Genomic DNA, 17,906 nt, shown 5'->3' with positions numbered 1-17,906 from the left:
TTTCCGAATCTTCAGAGGTAGTCCTCTTCCTTCCCCGGGGCGAGAGAACGTTAGATTTTTCCCTTGGTTATCCTCCCTTGCGGAGGCGCTCATTCCCTCGGTTGGAATAGGTAGCGGTGGAGGCTCGCTTTCGCCCTCTTTATTCCCCCTTCATCTTCCTTTGAGGGCACCGGGCGAGGTGCTGGCTCGAGCATCTTTTCCAGCACCGGATTGTCCAAGCCTTCAGGAAGAGGGGCCAAACACCGGACCATCTTCGCCTTTGTTATCCAGTCCTGGTCAAAGAGCGATTCTTCAGAATGATGTCATGATAAATAAAAAGACAGTGTGTTCGGCTAGGGGATTACTTACTTGGGCCGCGGTGCAGTTGCTGCTCAGGCCCACGTCCTCGGTAGTGTCCGGACACTCTATTTGGGGTCCAAAGAACGATTTGTACATCTCCTCGTGCGTCAGGCCGAGGAAATTCTAAATAGTGCGCGGTCCTTCCGGGTTGAATTCCCACATGCGGAGGGGCCGGCGTTTGCAAGGCTGGACTCGACGAACCAGCATAACTTGCACTGCCATAACCAGACTGAAATGTCCTTCGAAGAGATCTTGGATGCGGCTCTACAATATAGGCATGTCCTTGGCTGGACCCCAGCTCAGCTCCCTGCTAATCCATGACATCAGTTGTGGTGGAGGGCCCGAGCGAAAAGTGGGGGCAGCTACCCACTTGGCACTTCAGGGAGCTGTGACGTAAAACCACTCCCCCTGCCACAATCCGGACATCTCTAGAAAGGAACCCTTCGGCCATGGAGCGCCGACAATTTTGCTTATTAGAGCACCTCCGCACGCTGCATGCTGCCCCTCGATCATCTTCGGCTTCACATCAAAGGTCTTGAGCCACAGGCCGAAGTGAGGGGTAATGCGGAGGAAGGCCTCACAAACGACAATGAATGACGAGATGTGAAGGAGGGAATCCGGGGCTAGATCGTGAAAATCCAGCCCGTAATAGAACATAAGACCCCTAACAAAGGGATCCAGAGTGAGGCCTAGTCCTCAGAGGAAGTGGGAGACAAACACAACGCTCTCGTTGGGTTCGGGAGTAGGGATGACCTGCCCTAGGGTGGGCAGCCTATGAGAAATTTCGGCGGTCAGGTATCTGGCCTCCCTCAACTTCTTGATGTCCTCCTCCGTGATGGAGGAAGGCATCCACCGGCCCTGAAGGCTGGATCTGGACATGATTGAAGATCCGAAGCACCTGACCTGGGCTTTGGGTGTTAGAACTCAAGGCGGGGGAAGGATTCGATTGAGCACAGGAGGGAAAAAGTAAAAGCCTTATCCCTTTGTAAAGAGGGTGAATATCAAGCGTCCTCCTCGTGGCCGTTTGGGACTTGCCTAAAATCTAGGAGTCCTAGGCACGGTTGGGTTACCCATGACCGTATTGATGAGAATCCCATAATAAGGGGAACACGATCTCCGCTTTGACAAGACGTGTCAAGAAACCGCCTCGCGTTATGTGCGGGGCTGGTTAAGGAAAAACGGTTCGAATAATTACTAGGCTGTGACATGATGTCATGCTGCCAAAACGTGTCAGCAGATTAGATTTGTGGAAATATTATTCTCCCTACGGTGGTATGTGGAACTTATTTTGCAGGGTTGGACACTATCCTTGTATTCAAATTCTTCTGTGGCGTATTCGGAGGAGGAACCCGCCTTGCAATGCCGAAGACAACACTACGCGCTGACTCATCGTCATTGAAGCCTGGTTCAGGGGCTACTAAGGGAGTCCTGGATTAGGGGGTCTCCGGACAGCCGGACTATATCCTTTGGCCGGACTGTTGGACCATGAAGATACAAGATTGAAGACTTCGTCTCGTGCCCGGATGGGACTCTACTTGGCGTGGAAGGCAAGCTAGGCAATACGGATATGGATATCTCCTCCTTTGTAACCGACCTTGTGTAACCCTAGCCCTTTCTGTTGTCTATATAAACCGGAGGGTTTTAGTCCGTAGGACAACATACAATCATACCATAGGCTAGCTTTTAGGGTTTAGCCTCTCCGATCTCGTGGTAGATCAACTCTTGTACTACTCATATCATCAAGAATAAATCAAGCAGGACGCAGGGTTTTACCTCCATCAAGAGGGCGCGAACCTGGGTAAAACATCATGTCCCCTGCCTCCTGTTACCATCCGCCTTAGACGCACAGTTTGGGACCCCCTACCCGAGATCCGCCGGTTTTGACACCGACAATCACCAAGCAATACTTCCTACCCCCAAGACTATCAAAATATGGAGGCCCAAAGAGATCTATGTGAAGGATCTCCAAAGGCCACTTTGAGAAAATGATAGTCATGGCAGGGTGAGCCTTTTCATGTAGCTTTCCTTCGATACAAGCACTGCAAGCACGATCTTTGGCAAAACTAACATTTGTTAGTCCACGGACATGGTCCCCCTTGAGAAGACTTTGCAAATATCTCATATTGACATGGGCTAGACGGTGATGCCAAAGCCATCCCACGTCAACTTTAGCCATAAGGCATGTCACAGTCTTAGTGAGTCACTCCGAAAAGTTGATCACATAGATACCATTTTCGACATGCCCAGCAAAGGCTACTTTAAGAGTCTTGCTCCACAAGAGGGCCACGGTATCAACATCAAAAAAGGTGGCAAAACCCATGAGTGCTAGTTGACGAAAGGAAAGTAAATTATATGCAAGGGACTCAACAAGCATGCCCTTCTCGATCGTAAGATCATTAGGATGAGGCGTCACCCCACTCGACGTTGGTGGGCATGGATGGAATCTTTTGCACGTCCACCACCAGGTCCTTGCTTCCGGTCATATGATTAGTAGCTCCACTATCGAGCAACCATGAACCCCCACTGGAAGCAAACACCTACAAGAGATCAATGCTTGGTTTTAGGTACCCATTTTGTAATGGGTCCTTTGATGTTAGTAACAAGGGTCTTAGGAACCCAAATAGACCATTCAATGTACTCATAAGGAGAACCAAGAAATTTGGCATAAACATGCCCATCTCTAACACGGCACAACACATAGGAAGGGTTAAAGTCGCCGGCTTTGTTGGGAAGGGAAGCGTTGCCCTTCTTGGCATCACTACTGTCGTGGAATTGTCACGGTAGATCTCCTAGAAAAAGGACTTAGTCGTAGGGCCATCACAACTAGGAAGCTTAAAGGGGTTAATCGGGACAAAGGACATGAGAGGTTTTATACTAGTTCGGCCCCTTACGATGAAGGTAAAAGTCTACGTCTAGTTGTGTTGATATTGCTAGGGTTTCGATCACCAAGAGGCTAGTTCGCCGAGTTGGTTATCGATCTCTTGTTTCTTGCCCCAAGTCGCCATCGGGTCGTCCCCTTATATACACGGGTCGACGCCTAGTGAACGATACGTCTCCAACGTATCTATAATTTTTGGTTGTTCCATGCTATTATATTACCAACCTTGGATGTTTTATATGCATTTATATGCTATTTTATATGATTTTTGGGAATAACCTAGTAACCTAGAGCCCAGTGCCAGTTTCTGTTTTTCCTTGTTTTAGAGTATCGCAGAAAAGGAAAATCAAACGGAGTCCAATTGACCTGAAACTTCACGGAACTTATTTTTGGAAGGAAAGCAACCCAGGAGACTTGGAGTGCACGTCAGGAAAGCAATGAGGGAGCCACGAGGCAGGGGCGCACCCACCCCCCTGGGCGCGCCCTCAACCCTCATGGGCCCCTCGTGGCTCCCCTGACGTTACTCTTCCGCCTATATATCTCCATATACCCTAAAAACATCGGGGAGCACAATAGATCGGGAGTTCCGCCGCTAGAAGCCTCCATAGCCACCGAAAGCCAATCTAGACCCGTTCCGGCACCCTACCGGAGGGGGAATCCCTCTCCGGTGGCCATCTTCATCATCTCGGTGCTCTCCATGACGAGGAGGGAGTAGTTCTCTGTAACGCACCGATACCGATGCGCCAGGTGTCTTCCAGTTATTCGCTGTTGTTGCCTTGTCATTGCTTGCATGTCATGCATCGCATATCATGTCATCATGTGCATTTCATTTGCATACATGTTCGTCTCATGCATCCGAGCATTTTCCCCCGTTGTCCGTTTTGCAATCCGGCGCTCCTATGTCACCCGGTGTCCCTTTCTACCTGTTTTTGTGTGCGGGTGTTAAACGTTCTCGGATTGGACCAAGACTTGTCATGCGTCCTTGGTTTACTACCGGTAGACCGCCTGTCAAGTTTCGTACCATTTGGACTTCGTTTGATACTCCAACGGTTAACCGAAGGACCGAAAAGGCCTCGTGTGTGTTGCAGCCCAACACCCCTCCAAAGTGGCCCAAAATCCACCTAAACCTCCTCCATCATCTAGAGCATTCAATCACGATTGTGTGGCCGAAAACCGCACCTCATTTGGACTCTCCTAGATCCCTCTACCTATAAATATGTGTCTCCCTCCGAAAATCCCGCAGTCCAAACCCTAGATCCAACTCCCGCACGCCGCCGGACATCTCCGTCCCGCCGCTGGACGTGTCTGCCGCTGCCGCCACGTCGCTCCGGTCAATACCAGGCCGCCACGTCATCGCCGTCGCCCCCGCGCCCAACCGGAGCCCGCCACTTGTCCCGCCGCCGCCCTACCACCGCGCGGCCCGGGGAAGCCCATCGCGGGCCCGCCCGGGCCCAGATCTGCGCGCCACCGCTTTGAGTATCGTCGCCGCCCGTGCACCAGGCACCCCGTTCGCCGGCGTCCAGCCTCGCCGCCTCGGTCGCCGGAGCACCGTGCCCCGCCGCCCGAGCTGCTGGTCTCGCCGGCGCGCCGCTCGCCGACGCTGGGACCACCGTGCCTCACCGCCTCGGTTGCCGTGCACCGCCGCCTCGCTGCCGGCGAACTCTGCCTCACCGTGCCGCCTCCACCCCGCCGACTCTCGTCTCCGTTCGCCGCCCCGGCCAGATCCGGGCGGGTGGACGAGATCCACCCATCCCGCTATCCAAACACCGCGCCCCGCGCCTGGATCTCTTCGTCCCGCTTCTCCTCGTCCGCCCGTTGACTTTTCCCGTGGGGTAATATTTCCACTAAGTCCCCAGATCTTAGTAATTTTATGCAAACTTCATCATGGCATAACTCTGCAACCGTTGCTTCGATTCGTGCGTGTAGCATATCAAAATGTTCGTCTCGATGAGTACATCATTTCATCTCATTGCATCATTTTCATTTGAGCTCATCTTGATGCCCGAAATGCTGTTGGAAGAGGGCTATGTGATGTTTATGTCAGATCTATTTCAGCAAATGGCCTTTTGTCATTTTTGCCATGATTAATGTGTGCATGCTATGATCCTGAGCTCTACATGTGTTTTGTAGAATGCCATGCCATATTTACGGGGGTGTATGCCATGTATTTTTGTGATCTTTGTGGTGACTAGCACAAGCATGCTAAGTAGCTTACTCAATGATGTTGATTTCAGGGACTTAGAATTTCACAAAGTCCTTGTCGTGATATTGTTTTTATGCCATATGTTCATGTTGTTTTCTAGTGATCCGTGCCTCTTTTGGGGATGATCAGTAAGGATGTTTTGTTAATATTGTGGTGCTCTATCCATCCATGTCTTTGTTTGCATTTATGAAGCACCCTAGCTTGAGTCAATCGAGCTCTACTTTTGCTATAAATGTTCCTGGCAGATTGTTAACATGTTTAGCGATTTTGCCGAGCTTGTTGTTGTTGATCCGTGCATGCTATGTTGTTGTCTTGCCATGTCTAGCTTCTATGTCATGTCTTCTTGCTGGGTGTATGCTTAGTAGGTCATGCCATGCTTTTTATTGAGTGCATCGAGATCGTAAACATGCCTACTTGTTAACTGTTTTGCCATGCTCCAGTTTTTCACTAAGTCTGAATCTGTTTATGTTTTTGCTATGTTCACATGCTTGCAATTGTATTTTCTGATCCCTTTTGGCTCATGGTCACTAAGGGCCTTTTCTTATATGCTTAGATTAGATTCATGCCAGGCCTTGATTTGCCATGATATGTTCCTGTAGCATGTAGTTTTCATGCTCTAAAGATTGCTTCCTGATGATAATTCCTGACTTGCTATTAATTTCACTAAGTCTGTAACTTGTTATCATTTGCACTTTTGCCATGCTTGTTTGAACCTGTTAATGGATGAATTAACCGTAGCTCAGTGTTCATCTTTTGTCAAGCATCATGAGTGGATCCCTGCCATGTATTTTGTTGTTATGTTCGAGTGCTGTAGCATATTTATCTTGATGCATTTAGTTGATCACTTGCTGATTATCGCAGACCGGTGCCATATTTGTTTTGCTTGCCATTTCCAAACCGTGCATCCGATTCCGGTGATCTTTATATCGATTTTGACCGAAATCAACTCCCCTTTCCAGTGGCACTCTTGGATTTCCAAGTTGAGGCCAGGTTCAATCACTTCTTTCCAAATCATGCATATGCACCGCATACCGTATCCCGCATATCATGCCATGTTCATGTGTTGGTTTTTTTTACTATGTTGTGTGTTTCTTTCTGGTGTTGCTTCTTCGGGTTGGTTCCGATAACATCGCGTTTGTGAGGAACTGTTCGACTATGTCCGTTTATCTTCTTCATGGACTCGTTCTTCTTCCTTGCGGGATTTCAGGCAAGATGACCATACCCTCGAAATCACTTCTATCTTTGCTTGCTAGTTGCTCGCTCTTTTGCTATGCCTATGCTGCGATACCTACCACTTGCTTATCATGCCTCCCATATTGTTAAGCCAAGCTTCTAACCCACCTTGTCCTAGCAAACCGTTGTTTGGCTATGTTACCGCTTTGCTCAGCCCCTCTTATAGCGTTGTTAGTTGCAGGTGAAGATTGGAGTTTGTTCCTTATTGGAACATCGATATTTTGTTGGGATATCACAATATCTCTTATTTAAATTAATGCATCTATATACTTGGTAAAGGGTGAAAGGCTCGGCCTTATGCCTGGTGTTTTGTTCCACTCTTGCCACCCTAGTTTCCGTCATATCGGTGTTATGTTCCCGGATTTTGCGTTCCTTACACGGTTGGGTTATAATGGGAACCCCTTGACAGTTCGCCTTGAATAAAACTCCTCCAGCAATGCCCAACATTGGTTTTACCATTCGCCACCTAGCCTCTTTTTCCCTTGGGTTCCGCGGACTCAAGGGTCATCTTTATTTTAACCCCCCGGGCCAGTGCTTCTCTAAGTGTTGGTCCGAACTGAGCTGCCTGCGGGGCCACCTCGGGGAAACTTGAGGGTTGGTTTTACTCGTAGCTAGTCTCATCTGAGTGTGCCCTGAGAACGAGATATGTGCAGCTCCTATCGGGATTTGTCGGCACATTCGGGCGGTGTTGCCGGACTTGTTTTACCATTGTCGAGGATGTCTTGTAACCGGGATGCCGAGTCTGATCGGAATGTCTTGGGAGAAGGAATATCCTTCGTTGACCGTGAGAGCTTGTGATGGGCTAAGTTGGGACTCCCTTGAGGGATTTGAACTTTTGAAAGCCGGGCCCGCGGTTATGGGCAGATGGGAATTTGTTAATGTCCGGTTGTAGAAAACCTGAAGTTTATCTTAATTAAAACGCATCAACCGTGTGTGTTACCGTGATGGTCTCTTCTCGGCGGGGTCTGGGAAGTGAACACGGTGTTGGAGTTATGTTTGGCGTAGGTTGTTCTAGGATCACTTCTTAATCATAGTTTCTCGACCGTGCTTTGCCTTCTCTTCTCGCTCTCATTTGCGTATGTTAGCCACCATATATGCTAGTCGCTTGCTGCCGCTCCACCTCATACCTTTTATGTTTCCTATAAGCTTAAATAGTCTTGATCACGAGGGTGTGAGATTGCTGAGTCCCCGTGACTCACAGATACTTCCAAAACCAGTTTGCAGGTACCGATGATATCGTGCAGGTGACGCAACCAAGCTCAAGGAGGAGCTCGATGAAGATCTCATTCTTTATGTTTTTCCGTTTTCCAGTCGACCAGTAGTGGAGCCCAGTTGGGGTCGATCGGGGATCTGTGTAGATTTTGGGGTAGTCTTCTTTTATTTTGGGTTCCGTAGTCGGACCTTGATTGTATCTGGTTTATGTAATGCTTTATTCATGTAATTGTGTGAAGTGGCGAGTGTAAGCCAACTATGTATATTTTCCACTTAATGTATTACATGGGTTGTTGTGAAGATTACCTCATTTGCGACATTGCTTTCACTGCGGTTATGCCTCTAAGTCGTGCTTCGACACGTGGGAGATATAGCCGCATCGAGGGCGTTACATTCTCCCTCGGGGCTCAGGGTATGTACCAGTAGCTATATGTTTGATCTCTCTCTCTCTCTCTCGTGTTCTTGATTTGGCATGATCTTGATGTATCGCGAGCTTTGCTATTATAGTTGGATCTTATGTTTCTTCTCCCTCTCTACTCTCTTGTAATGGATTGAGTTTCCCCTTTGAAGTTATCTTATCAGATTGAGTATTTAAAGATATGAGAACACTTGATTTATGTCTTCCCGTGCATATCTATGGTGACAATGGGATATCACGTGATTCACTTGATGTATGTTTTGGTGACCAACTTGCGGGTTCCACCCATGAACTTATGCATAGGGGTTGGCACACGTTTTCGTCGTGATTCTCCGGTAGAAACTTTGGGGCACTCTTTGAGGTCCTATGTGTTGGTTGAATAAATGAATCTGAGATTGTGTGATGCATATTGTATAATCATACCCACGGATACTTGAGGTGACATTGGAGTATCTAGGTGTCATTAGGGTTTTGGTTGATTTGTGTCTTAAGGTGTTATTCTAGTACGAACTCTAGGGCTGTTTGTGACACTTATAGGAATAGCCCAACGGATTGATTGGAAAGAATAACTTTGAGGTGGTTTCGTACCCTACCATAATCTCTTTGTTTGTTCTCCGCTATTAGTGACTTTGGAGTGACTCTTTGTTGCATGTTGAGGGATAGTTATGTGATCCAATTATGTTATTATTGTTGAGGGAACTTGCACTAGCGAAAGTATGAACCCTAGGCCTTGTTTCAACGCATTACAGTACCGTTTACGCTCACTTTTATCATTAGTTACCTTGCTGTTTTTATAATTTCAGATTACAAAAACCTTTATCTACTATCGATATACCACTTGTGTCACCATCTCTTGGCCGAACTAGTGCACCTATACAATTTACCATTGTATTGGGTGTGTTGGGGACACAAGAGACTCTTTGTTATTTGGTTGCAGGGTTGCTTGAGAGAGACCATCTTCATCCTACGCCTCCTACGGATTGATAAACCTTAGGTCATCCACTTGAGGGAAATTTGCTACTGTCCTACAAACCTCTGCACTTGGAGGCCCAACAACGTCTACAAGAAGAAGGTTGTGTAGTAGACATCAAGCTCTTTTCTGGCGCCATTGCTGGGGAGGTTAGCGCTTGAAGGTATATCTTTAGGTCTTGCAATCGAATCTTTTTGTTTCTTGTTTTAGCACTAGTTTAGTTTATAAAAGAAAACTACAAAAAAAATATGGAATTGAGTTTGTCTCATACGCTTCATCTTTTTAATATCTTTCATGAGTATGATGGAAAGGAAAATTTTGCCAAAGTGTTAGAAGAAGAATGCATTAAAATGTTTGGCACTAAATATTTGAATGATGAGCATGATTGCAATGTTTTTAGTATGAATTCCTTGAATATCTATGATGCTAATGATATGCAAAGCCACAAGCTTGGGGAAGCTATGTTTGATGAAGATGATATTTTTTGTCCCCCAAGTTTTGATGCGCAAATCTATTATGATGAAAGCATGCCTCCTATGTATGATGATTATATTGATTAAAATGGATTTGGAGAGGTCATGACTTTATTTTGTGATGAATCCACTATTTCAGAAGAGGTTCCAATTGATTATGAGAACATAGTTGCTATCTATGATTATTATTGTGATGACTTGTATGCTATAAAGAATAATGATATCCATAAAACTTGTCATCATGATTTTAGTTTTCAATTGGATTATGCCTCACATGATAATTATTTTGTTGAGTTTGCTCCCACTATTATTCGTGAGAAGAATTTTGCTTGTGTGGAGAGTAATAAAATTTATATGCTTGTAGATCATGAAAAGAATGATTTAGGTGCTGGTTATATTGTTGAATTCATTCATGATGCTACTGAAAATTATTATGAGGGAGGAATATATGCTTGTAGGAATTGCAATAATATCAAGTTTCCTCTCTTTGTGCTTAAAGTTTAGAAGTTATGCTTGTTTTACCTTCCTATGCAAGTGGATTCTTGTTTCCATAAGTTGTTTGCTCAAAAAATCCCTATGCATAGTAAGTGGGTTAGACTTAAATGTGCTAGTCATATTCTTCATGATGCTCTCTTTATGTTTCAATTCTTATCTTTTATGTGAGCATCATTGAAATCATCATGCCTAGCTAGGGCCGTTAAACAATAGCGCTTGTTGGGAGGCAACCCAACTTTATTTTTGTTCCTGTTTAGTAATAAATAATTCATCTAGCCTCTGTTTAGATGTGGTTTTATGCTTTTAATTAGTGTTTGTGCCAAGTAGAACCTTTGGGAAGACTTGGGGAAAGTCTTGTTGATCATGCTGTAAAAAACAGAAACTTTAGCGCTCACGAGAATTGCTGCCATGTTTATTTGGAGAGTTCTATTTAGTTAATTATTTTTTAAGATGATTAATATATAAATTACTCACGTCCAGCAATTTATTTGAGAATTTTATGAGTTCCAGAAGTATACGTTTGATCCATATTACTACAGACTGTTCTGTTTTTGACAGATTCTGTTTTCTATGTGTTGTTTGCTTATTTTGATGAATCTATGAGTAGTATCGGAGGGTATGAACCATAGATAAGTTGGAATACAGTAGATATTACACCAATATGAATTTATAATGAGTTCATTACAGTACCTAAGTGGTGATTTATTTTCTTATACTAACGGAGCTCACGCGTTTTTTGTTAAGTTTTATGTTGTGAAGTTTTCAAGTTTTGGGTGAAGATTCGATGGACTATGGAATAAGTAGTGGCAAGAGCCTAAGCTGGGGGGTGCCCAAGGCACCCCAAGGTAATATTCAAGGACAACCAAGAGCCTAAGCTTGGGGATTTCTCGGAAGGCATCCCCTCTTTCGTCTTCGTTCATCGGTAACTTTACTTGGAGCTATATTTTTATTCGCCACATGATATGTGTTTTGCTTGGAGCGTCATTTTATTTTCTTTTGTTTTTCTTGCTGTTTGAATAAAATACCAAGATATGAAATTCTTAAATGTTATAGAGTTTTCACATAGTTGCATAATTATTTGACTACTCATTGAGCTTCACTTATATCCATCGGAGTAGTTTGTCATTTGCTCTAGTACTTCACTTATATCTTTTTAGAGCATGGTGGTGGTTTTATTTTGTAGAAATATATGAACTCTCATGCTTCACTTATATTATTTAGAGAGTCTTAAATAGCATGGTAATTTGCTTAAATAATCCTAATATGCTAGGTATTCAAGATTAGTAAAAAAATTCCTATGAGTGTTTTGAATTCTAAGAGAAGTTTGATGCTCGATGATTGTTTTGAGATATGGAGGTAATAATATCAAAGTCATGCTAGTTGAGTAGTTGTGAATTTGAGAAGTGCTTGTGTTGAAGTTTGCAAGTCCCGTAGCATGCACGTATGGTAAATGTTATGTAACAAATTTGAAACATGAGGTGTTATTTGATTGTCTTCCTTATGAGTGGCGGTCGGGGACGAGCGATGGTCTTTCCCTACCAATCTATCCCCCTAGGAGCATGCGCGTAGTGCCGAGGTTTTTGATGACTTGTAGATTTTTGCAATAAGTATGTGAGTTATTTATGACTAATGTTGAGTCCATGGATTATACGCACTCTCACCCTTCCATCATTGCTAGCCTCTTCGGTACCGTGCATTGCCCTTTCTCACATTGAGAGTTGGTGCAAACTTCATCGGTGCATCCAAACCCCGTGATATGATACGCTCTTTCACACATAAACCTCCTTATATCTTCCTCAAAACAACCACCATACCTACCTATTATGGCATTTCCATAGCCATTCCGAGATATATTGCCATGCAACTTTCCACCATTCCGTTTATCATGACACATTCATCATTGTCATATTGCTTAGCATGATCATGTAGTTGACATAGTATTTGTGGCAAAGCCACCGTTCATAATTCTTTCATACACGTCACTCTTGGTTCATTGCATATCCCGGTACAACGCTGAAGGCATTCATATAGAGTCATCTTTTGTTCTAGCATCGAGTTGTAATCATTGAGTTGTAAATAAATAGAAGTGTGATGATCATCATTTTCTAGAGCATTGTCCCAAGTGAGGAATAAAAAGAAGAGAGAAAGGCAATAAAAAAAGAGAAAGTCCATAAAAAAAGAGAAGGCCCCAAAAAATGAGAGAAAAAGAGAGAAGGGACAATGCTACTATCCTTTGCCACACTTGTGCTTCAAAGTAGCACCATAATCTTCATGATAGAGAGTCTCTTGTTTTGTCACTTTCATATACTAGTGGGAATTTTTCATTATAGAACTTGGCTTGTATATTCCAACAATGGGCCTCCTCAAGTGCCCTAGATCTTCGTGAGCAAGCAAGTTGGATGCACACCCACTTAGTTTCTTTTGTTGAGCTTTCATACATTTATAGCTCTAGTGCATCCATTCCATGGGAATCCCTACTCCTCGCATTAACATCAATCGATGGGCATCCCCATAGCTCATTGATTAGCCTCGTTGATGTGAGACTTTCTCCTTTTTTGTCTTCTCCACATACCCCCCATCATCATATTCTATTCCACCCATAGTGCTATGTCCATGGCTCGCACTCATGTATTGCGTGAAGGTTTATGAGTTTGAGATTACTAAAGTATGAAACAATTGCTTGGCTTGTCATCGGGGTTGTGCATGATGAGAGCATTCTTGTGTGACGAAAATGGAGCATGACTAAACTATATGACTTTGTAGGGATGAACTTTCTTTGGCCATGTTATTTCGAGAGGACATAATTGCTTAGTTAGTATGCTTGAAGTATTATTATTTTTATGTCAATATTAAACTTTTGTCTTGAATCTTATGGATCTGAATATTCTTGCTACGATAAAGAGAAATACATGATGAATATGTTAGGTAGCATTCCACATCAAAAATTCTGTTTTTATCATTTACCTACTCGAGGACGAGCAGGAATTAAGCTTGGGGATGCTGATACGTCTCCAATGTATCTATAATTTTTTTATTGTTCCATGCTATTATATTATCAACCTTGGATGTTTTATATGCATTTATATGCTATTTTATATGATTTTTGGGACTAACCTATTAACCTAGAGCCCAGTGCCAGTTTCTGTTTTTTCCCTTGTTTTAGAGTATCGCAGAAAAGGAAAATCAAACGGAGTCCAATTGACCTGAAACTTCACGGAACTTATTTTTGGAAGGAAAGCAACCCGGGAGACTTGGAGTGCACGTCAGGAAAGCAACGAGGGAGCCACGAGGTAGGGGGGCGCGCCCACCCCCCTGGGCGTGCCCTCCACCCTCGTGGGCCCCTCGTGGTTCCCCTGACATATCTCTTCCGCCTATATATCTCCATATACCCTAAAAACATCGGGGAGCACAATAGATCGGGAGTTCTGCCGCCAGAAGCATCCGTAGCCACTGAAAGCTAATCTAGACCCATTCCGGCACCCTGCCGGAGGGGGAACCCCTCTCCGGTGGCCATCTTCATCATCCCGGTGCTCTCCATGACGAGGATGGAGTAGTTCTCCCTCAGGGCTGAGGGTATGTACTAGTAGCTATGTGTTTGATCTCTCTCTCTCTCTCATGTTCTTGATTTGGCACAATCTTGATGTATCGCGAGCTTTGCTATTATAGTTGGATCTTATGTTTCTTCTCCCTCTCTACTCTCTTGTAATGTATTGAGTTTCCCCTTTGAAGTTATCTTATCGGATTGAGTCTTTAAAGATATGAGAACACTTGATGTATGTATTGCCGTGCATATCTGTGGTGACAATGGGATATCACGTGATTCACTTGATGTATGTTTTGGTGACCCACTTGCGGGTTCTGCCCATGAACTTATGCATAGGGGTTGGCACACGTTTTCATCGTGATTCTCCGGTAGAAACTTTGGGGCACTCTTTGAGGTCCTGTGTGTTGGTTGAATAAATGAATCTGAGATTTTGTGATGCATATCGTATAATCATACCCATGGATACTTGAGGTGACATCGGAGTATCTAGGTGACATTAGGGTTTTGGTTGATTTGTGTCTTAAGGTGTTATTCTAGTACGAACTCTAGGGCTGTTTGTGACACTTATAGGAATAGCCCAACGGATTGATTGGAAAGAATAACTTTGAGGTGGTTTCATACCCTACCATAATCTCTTCGTTTGTTCTCTGCTATTAGTGACTTTGGAGTGACTCTTTGTTGCATGTTGAGGGATAGTTATGTGATCCAATTATGTTATTATTGTTGAGGGAACTTGCACTAGCGAAAGTATGAACCCTAGGCCTTGTTTCAACTCATTGCAATACCATTTACGCTCACTTTTATCATTAGTTACCGTGCTGTTTTTATAATTTCAGATTACAAAAACCTTTTGTCGGAGTAAATAACCATGGGTAGCCTAGCCGGCTCCCCCTGGCCCTTCTGAAAAAATTACGAGCCGATTCGGCCCTCAAGAATCCAAGACGCAGGGCCGCCTTCCCCTTGCCGGCTGTCTCCAGGCCGGCTATCGAAAGGTGGCCTGACTTCAGCCCTCATGAAGAGAAGCCGCGGGAGGGCCGGCTCCGGGAAGCCGGCCGCGAGAAGGCCAGCTCCAGGAAGCCGGCTCCCATAAAGCGGTTAAGATCGTACCCTCGAAGTCTGCATCCACATAGCGGCGATGTGACGGGGCGTGGCTACAGTGAAGCCTGCCACCCCCGAATCCCGGAGCACGCCTGGCACAGTGCGCTGTACGGGTGGCCATGACCCGTCCGGCACAGCACTATTGCCACGTTGACCCTGATGTCATCCACGACGGGCTACCAGTACGGCCCATGGGCGGTGGGCCCCTTCGGGCAGAGAGACACCCGAAGGCGGTCAGACCCCCCCCAGTCGGCCCAAGATAGAGCTGGCTCCCCACAGACGGCTTGCCACCTCCCTCGAAGAAGACGCCCCATTAAGGAACAAGACGCGGTGGGGCTACAGTGATCGCCCACCGGGCAGCGGCACTGTAGCCACGCCCACTTCGGCGAAGCCTTCGCCACCAAGATTGAGCAACAGTAACCAGCCGCCGACAAGGCCCTGACAGTGGGGCCTGCCTGTCGACTAAGGAGCCGGCAGCCGGCGGGACCCACTAGCCGGCGGGCCCCAGCAGCCGGCGCAGAAGCCGGAGAGCGCAGACACAGATGGCTGGGCCCCACGCCCAGCCGGATTACCATTGTACCCCCGGGGGTAGGCCTATATCAACCCTCCGGGGCATCCATGCACAGAGAGATCAATCCCTGCTAGTCTTAGACACCACATAGGGAGGAGAAGAGAGCAAGCCATGCCCTTCTTCCTCCTCTCGCCAACAGCTCAAGGAGCACCGTGTAGCTACTTGTTCATCTAGTGACCATGCGGAGACCCCGCAGAGCAGCAGTAGGGGTGTTATCTCCACGGAGAGCCCCGAAGCTGGGTAAGGTTCGCCGGCGTGCATGTCTTCGCCTCATCCCGTTTCCAGGCACCGGCGACGTCTTACTGGCTCCCACAATGATAAGCCACTCGTTGGCATATGTCGCACCTACCACCCGACATTTGACGCCCACCGTGGGTCGAAGTGCACCATCGTCCGGAGACCTGTTTTGGACGGGAACCCTCTTCCTCCCCCGCGAGCGTAGCTAGCCCGGCACGCCCGATGGCGCTTGCCACGACGTGCTAAAAGGCGTCACCAACATCTGTGCAGCGAGCAGCCTCGCCAATCTCCTTGACAAGACTCTCATCTCTGACGAGCTCGCCCCCGACGCGGGCACTGACCACCTCGTCAACCTCCTCGGCCAGCTCCACGTCTCCGGCGAGCCTGCCGTGGACTTGGAGTCGGTTGGCTCCACCGATCCGATGCCTGTCGACTCCGACACGGCCTCGCTCGACACGTTCCCCACCAACGTCGTGATCTACAACGACCCACTTCCCCGGGCCGATGGCTGCGACGCTGTCACCACCGAGGTGATGGTCATCAGCCACGGCGGCGCTTCTGACGAGAGCGCCCACGACGCCCCGCACGTGGTGGTCCACGACTTGTCCATCCCCCTCCCGGCCGATGCCGATGCTGAAGCCCTAGAAGCTCGCCGCCTCGCCCTCCTCGCGGAGGGCCGGAAGTTGGTTTCCATGAGACGCCTCGCTGAGGCCCACCGACGCGAGGCCGACCGCGCCGCCTTTGGCACGCCGCCCCCAGGCGGGCCTAGCCGGGCCGACGTTGTCAGACAGCGCGACACTGTCGTCGCCGATATGCTAGGAGTCGACCGCCCAGTCTACGCTACTCCACTCGAGAACCTGCGCGCCGCCCAGGCGGCCGTAGACGAGCTAGATGGACTGGGGGCCGAAGAGCTCCCCCACATGACCCGACGCATCCAGCAGCTGATCGATGCAGCCGCGCAGCGGCACGAAGCCGACGCCCGTGCGGAAAGCCCTCCCCCGCGCCGAGATCACGGCGCGACGTCCCGGACGCCGACTATGGGTAAAACCCGCGCGCGGCGCGAGAAAGAACCGGTTGCCAGCCGAAGCCGAACCCGAATCTCCATCGAGCGAGACGCAGAAGGCCACCCCCGGGCCATGGAGTGGCGGGGCAACCTGCCTCCGCCCCGGCCCCGTGGAGAGAGATATCCCACCCGCCGCCTGTTGCGCATCCGACTCTTAGCGGCCGGCTAGGTCGCCGCGAAGGAGTCGACGAGAACGACGCCCGCCATCGGATCGACCGCCTGGCGCGATCCCTGGCGCTAGAAGAACAAGACGGTGTCGGCCCGCCTTGCTTCGGCCCCCGCATCCGCGACGAGACTTTCCCCAAAGGGTTCTCGCTCCCAAGAGACATGCCCAAGTACAACGGCTCCGTGAAGCCGGAAGATTGGTTGATCGACTACTCCACGGCGGTTAGCATAGCCAACGGCAACAGGCGCGTTGCCATGAAGTACGTGCTCCTCATGCTGCAGGGCACGACGCGGACCTGGCTCAACAGCCTCAAGCCATACAGCATCAACAGCTGGCTAGACTTCACAGAAGCCTTCGTCCGCAACTTCACCAGCACCTACAAGCGGGCTCCCAAGCCCAGACAGCTCTCCTTGTGCGTACAAGGCCCCACCGAGTCCACTCGCGACTACCTCACGCGTTGGGCCGAGCTCCGCAACTCTTGCGAAGGGGTGCACAAGGTGCAAGCCATAGAATACTTCACTGCCGGGTGCGGAGAAGGCACCCTCCTTAAGCACAAGCTCCTCTGCGATGAGCCGACTACCCTCGACGAGCTTCTGATCATAGCGGACAAGTACGCCACCGCCGACTCCTCGATGAAGACCGAACTCCGGGTAGACGCGTCCAGAAAGGTACTCAACCCGGCGCCGAAGACGCCGGCTGGGGACTCCGGCCGACGCCCACACCAGAACGACCACAAGCGCAAGGGCCCGGTGCCGCCCTCCACCAGTCGGCAGGTGGCCACAGTCGAAGACGAGCAGCCCGAAGCGCGGCCCGCACCCAAGAAGCTGAGGGGCGGCAAGCCGGCTTGGCAGCCGGCCTTCTCCTACGAGCAGACTCTCGACACCCCGTGCAAGTTCCACAGCGGCGCGAAGCCGTCCAACCACATGACCCGGAAGTGCCACTGGCTCACCGGAATCTCTAAAGGTGAAGGGCTCGCGCCGCATCCGCCTGCCGGTCTGCCGTCTCC

This window comes from Triticum urartu, chromosome 5, assembly GCF_003073215.2.
Source record: "Triticum urartu cultivar G1812 chromosome 5, Tu2.1, whole genome shotgun sequence".
In the NCBI taxonomy this organism is placed as follows: domain Eukaryota; kingdom Viridiplantae; phylum Streptophyta; class Magnoliopsida; order Poales; family Poaceae; genus Triticum; species Triticum urartu.
Note: the sequence above shows the minus strand (reverse complement) of the source record.